Source organism: Bos taurus, unplaced genomic scaffold, assembly GCF_002263795.3.
Source record: "Bos taurus isolate L1 Dominette 01449 registration number 42190680 breed Hereford unplaced genomic scaffold, ARS-UCD2.0 ScbfJmS_892_Leftover_ScbfJmS_927, whole genome shotgun sequence".
Classification (NCBI taxonomy): Eukaryota; Metazoa; Chordata; class Mammalia; order Artiodactyla; family Bovidae; genus Bos; species Bos taurus.
Genome location: NW_020192291.1, coordinates 188,749 through 194,185, shown reverse-complemented (window position 1 = coordinate 194,185; position 5,437 = coordinate 188,749). Strand labels below are relative to the sequence as shown.

The following is a 5,437-nucleotide window of genomic DNA, read 5'->3' as shown; positions in this document are numbered from 1 at the left end:
AAACTCTCTGGACAGCTTTTGATGAAAATGTGTATTTTGAGTGTTCACTTGCCCTGGCTCAAGTGCACAGGGCCCCTTCCATTCCCTATGGTTTTCGTATATCCCCAAATAATGGTGAATACATGGTTTAGATATACTCCAGGTTTACAGCCTCACCTCTGAGAACCTTCATATGAGTGTCTGGCATCACTCCCACAGCTTCATCTAGCCCACCATGCATCTGGACTGAAACTGACCTCCTACCGAGGAACTAGACATTTCCCAAGACCCAATGACGCCTTAATCAGGTAACTTCGACTTGCTTGCCCTCATCTGGAACCTCCTCTTCCACACCTCCCCCATTTAAATTTATGATTTGTTTATTCCTTAGAGTTAGCTCACCACCTTCCTTATATCGTCCCTGCTGCTAGACTCAAAATTCCATGGGCAGTGGCTTGGGCTTCATTCTCTTACCAACCCAGTACTATAAGACAGCCTTGTAATCAGAATATGGTCAATGAATTTGGGAGAAAAAGGAAATAATGAGCAAAGACTCTCTTGTATTATGATTTAAGTGTCATACAGTTTGAATAAGCTAAACAAATCTAAGTCCATGTTATTTACTTTTACAAGGAAAGAGGACAGATAAGAAGACAGACAAAGAATAAACCAGCGTTTACTCTGAAAGCTTTGTGATCCCAAATACTTATCTCTAGGATTCTTACACATTTCCAAGTAAAATTCTATTCCAATTTTATGTTACCTTGTTCTGGACCATAAGGAAAATATTGAAGTCTTTTCAACTTATTTATAAATAATGAACTCTTAGTCTTAAACCTAACAGCAGTAAACATGACATCCATGACATTAACAAACCTAGATTCTGAAGCTAAATAAACCTTATGAAGAGTAGTGACATTTAAAAATACAAAAAACCTTTACCTCCCTAGCTAAATCATCTATTTTTGACTAGATATTATTCATATGGATAAAAGTAGAAAACATGTATATTTTGTTAAACCTGCACCTAAACTCCCTTACTACTTAAAACTGTGAAGAACATATGGGTTTTGTTCCCCCCACCCCTACTACTCCACACTATTTAAGAGGTGGACTGTTCTCTTCCAACACAAAGGGAACAAAGTGCCCTGACCCCTCCCTAGATGTGGGAGGAGCTGTAGGACTTGGCCCTGGTAGGGGCACTGGCTTCAGCCATTATTGGAATCCTGGCCGCACCTCTCAGCGCTGCTCTCTCCACCTGATCTCAGAGCCTCATCATAGAGGTCTGGGAAGGAACTCGGGACCTTATCCTGGATCTTGGCCAGAACTTCCAACACCTTCATCTTAGTGGTCTCAGCATAAGCTCTCTGGCCCCACAGAAACTCGTAGCCTGGAAGATCACTATTGGGCATCTGGCAGTAGTTGAGGTACCCCTTCTGCACCAGATCTATGGTGATGAGCTTTCTGGGCTCCCCAAAGATGGAGTGCTTCTTCCCAGCATAGATCCCCAACACATTGAGGAAATCCCAGATCTCCTCCTCGGTGGCACAGTTACCCTTCATAAAGATGATGCCCAGGAGCGCCATGAGGAGACCAGACTTGGGCAGCTCCTCCTCATCACTTGAACCTTCCTCAACCCTGAGACTGAACTTGTTGACGATGGTGTAGATGTTCCTGCTGCAGTCAACTTCCTTCAGCTCCAGGCCAAATACCAGCTCCACTCGCTCAGAGGCTCTGCTCAGGATCTCAGGAAGTGCTGCTTGTACTTCCTGCCTATGACCTTCAGCATGGCGTTCTGTGTGATGGGCTCCTTCTTGGTGTCCCTCTCCAGCAGGAAATCCATCACCATGCTGGCCTTCCTCATCAGAGTATCTTTGCGAATGCTCCGAGCGAGCAGGGCTGCCCGGGCGGCATCTGCACTTTCCTCCTCGGGGCCCTGGGCACCTTCCTCAGATCCTGCCCAGGAAGCCTCTGCAACAGGAGAGCTGGGGGCCATGGCTCCCTGAAGCTCCTGGTGATCGGCAGCAGCAGGGGAGCTCGGGGGAGAACCCTGAGGGGCAGAAGAGGGGGAGGATGGGCACTCCTCTCCTGGGGCTGCAGCAGCACTGGCCTGGGCCTCCTGAGTGTCACCCTCGACCTGGTGGCATTTCCCACGGGCATGATGCTTGTTTTTGTGCTTCCGAGGCATGATGACACAGGTCAGGGACCGCAGGCGGGCATGCAGTTACGAAGGTAGGCTTTGAGTGGCCTTGAGGAAGGACAAAGAAATGTGAGCACCTTCACCAGGGAGGGTCGTCCCCGGTTTAAACCAAGTCCGCTTAGTAGGTGGCCTTGAGTCCACTGCTCTAGGACCCACAAGTCTCCTGTTCACCTAGTCAGCCTGTCCCCTAAGACCCCTGAGGAGGAAGTAAGAGTGAGCCCTGGGGCGCAGCCAGACAGCCCTTCCTGGGCGTTAGAGGGGCGCCTGTGGGGGCTGGCAGGGGAGGCATGTCCTTTCAGTTCACATTCAGAGTTAGGATGAAAAATGGGGAATGACCCCCTAGCACCCGCCCTGATCCCTCTTCTGCTCTGAAGCTGATGCTGCCACCTTCCCTGTGACTCTGGAGAAGGAGAGGAGGGAGCGCTCAGCCTCCCACCTAAGGGTCCTGGGACTCACCCATCCGTACACAAGCTCTAACCTCCCCACTCAGACTGCAGTCTCCCTTCCCCATGTTTGGCCGGGAGGTAAGCACTGACCACAGGGGAGGGTCCCAATTCGCCCATGTGTCTGGGAGGATGGTCCTCACCCTGGCTCCTCCTGAGCCCTGACATCCTCTCTGTACTGACCAGCTACCAACCCCTCGGACCGAGGTGCCCTCCTCCCTCAGTGTCCCGCATCCGAGATCACAGCAAGGGTGACCCGCAGCCGTTAGAGCTGCCCGGATGCTACCCTAATGCTCCGAGGCCAAGTCACGCAGGGTGGGGGTTTTGCTTGGCTACCATTCTGGGGTGTGGAGACCCTCAGTCCCCCCCGAGGGTCCCTCCTTTAGCTACAGGGCTCGGGGCTTTCCCTTTACTGAGCAGAACTGTAGTCCACCAGCCCTGGACCGAAGCCTTCCTCTCGGAGACCACCGGTTAAATGGATGGACTTGGGGCTTAAGATGCAGGCACGAATCTTCCAGGGGAGAGCAAGGGCAGGGTGTCTGGGGGTTGTCCGGACCCCTCTTTTCAGAGGGAAAGGCTTGGTCGTGCTGGACGTGTGTCCCCGCACTTGTAACTCACGTCACCTCACACTTGGACACCTGATGAGACCAGGGAGTCCTCCATCTGGGCACCCTACATGGCAGTTCTCTAAGATGTCAGCAGCTCTCAAAGATGGCTTGGCAGCCCCAGCGTGTGCGTGTGGTTGTCACTTCCTGTCATGTGCTTCTGTGTTCTCGGTGGACAGCAGAGGCGGGGCCAGGGCAGGCAGGGTTCCGGGGGAGCTTCCCGGAGGATTGGCATGTGCACTTTTCCTTGAATCGTCGCGGATCCTGAGACCTTCCCTGTACTGAGCAGAGTCTACGGGCCTCCCTCCCAGGCTCTAGCTTCCGACAGCACCCCAGCAGGAATTGTTTCTGGCCTGGCCGTACAGCCTTCTTCGAGCTCCTGAGAATGACAGTGGGGGCACTTTCGGGCCCCGTCTTCTGGGCTGAGTGATGCTCCGTCCACTCTCCGTGTCTTCCCTTGACCCCTGTGGTGGGCTACGTCCAATCTCCTGACCTGAGGCCAAAGCCTCCCATCGAAGACATCAAGTCCCGAGACTCCTGGTGAGAAGTGCAGGTACATCTCCTCTGGACCCTTCTGCCTGAGGCTTCCAGGAAATGGCTACTGCAGGTAAGATGAGCTGAGAGGGAAGAATGGAAGACTGCCTTCTGTGGCATGGAACCCCTCACATCTCACTCAGGATCTTCATATTGACTGCTCGCAGGGCCTGGAAATCCTTCCCTTTCTGGTATGAATCCACCCCTGTCCCCCACCATGCCCCACATCATCCCAGCAGAGTAAGTGAAGGGGCTCCTTAGCCTGACGGTTCTCACTATGGGCTCTTAGTCGACTGCAGGGGCATTGCTCTAAAGTTCTGAGGTGAATTTCTGTCCTTTGGTGCAATTTTTGGAGTACTAAGTTTTCTCTTTTAGTCCCTGCATGATAGTCTATTAAGGTGATCACTTTAAAGGGCCAGTTGTCATCCACTAACAAAGTTTGTGCTGGTTATTTCATGACCTCTGGGCCATGCTGCCACATCCAACTCAAACTGGTTCCCCATGGTCTTGGCATGGGAGCTCTGAGATGCTACCTCAGATTCCTTCAGTGAGGCTGTAGGGATACATGGCCCCAGGGCACATGGAAGAATCAAGGGATGAACTTTAAAGCCTTTTTCCAGCTGATCCTGTTGTCTTCTTCCCTTGTAGCCTGTGCAGCCCTTGTCAGTCTCTGAGGACTCCCTCACCTTGACACTCAGGGTCAAGTTCATTAGAGACTTATTTTGCCTCGGGGATTATTTAGTTTTGTGCTTTTGCTTCTGTTAATAGTTGTCTTTATACCTTGTATAAGTTTTCCATGGTTTATTCTGGGTACAGGAAACAGCAGCCCATGTTTGATTGTGGTCTCAGCTGGTCTGACTGGAGTAGATCTGTAAAGGAGTTAAGCAACATTGACAGTCTTACAATATGTGCTCCTCATGAATACACATAACATACTATTCTGTTTGGGACTTCTTTCTCCTAAGGCTGTCAGGAAATTCTTCTTGTTGCGTCTATGTGGAACCTATACATTGTTCTGAGGATTCTTTGTAGGTACGTTTTTTTGGTATGGTTGCTTTTATTTGTGGTGGATTTTCTATTACATGATCTAAGTAATTGTTGATTCTTCCAGGCCAGACTCTTGGTTTTGCTATGGTGATCTATTTCAAACGAGATAGCTGAAGTTATTTATATGTTTGAATATTTTCTGTGCGTGTTTCCTAAGATTTTTAATTCGAGGATAAATTCCTACGTATTCTTTTGTTCTTCATTGTTCCTGTCTCTTATTCATTTGGCATTGTTGTATATAACTCTGTACTGGCTATGTGTTCTTGTCCAGATTTTTTCTACATTTAAATCAGTAGAGCATTTATGAAAAATTTTAATTGGAGGAGAATTGCTTTATAGTGTGTTAGTTTCTGTTGTACAACAGTATGAAGCAGCTCTAAGTATACATATATTCCCCTCCATGAGCATCCCTCAGGCCACCCCCATCTCAGTCCTCCAGGTTATCATGGAACAGCAGTCTGAGCTCCGTCTGTTGTAGAGCACCTCCCCACTAGCTCTCCCTTGTACACATGATAGTGCATATATGTCATAGCCACTCTCAGTTTGTCCAACTCTCTCCATCCCTTGCTGTGTCCATGTCTTTTCTCTACATGTGTCTCTATTCCTGCCCTGCAAATAGATTCATCAGT

The 5,437-nt window shown here is 49.6% G+C and overlaps 1 pseudogene; it reads right to left on the bottom strand.

Moving 5' to 3' along the window:
• Window positions 1–884: 884 nt before the first annotated feature.
• On the bottom strand, window positions 885–2,167 carry LOC107132083 (melanoma-associated antigen B17-like; annotated as a pseudogene).
• Between the last annotated feature and the right edge of the window lie 3,270 nt (window positions 2,168–5,437).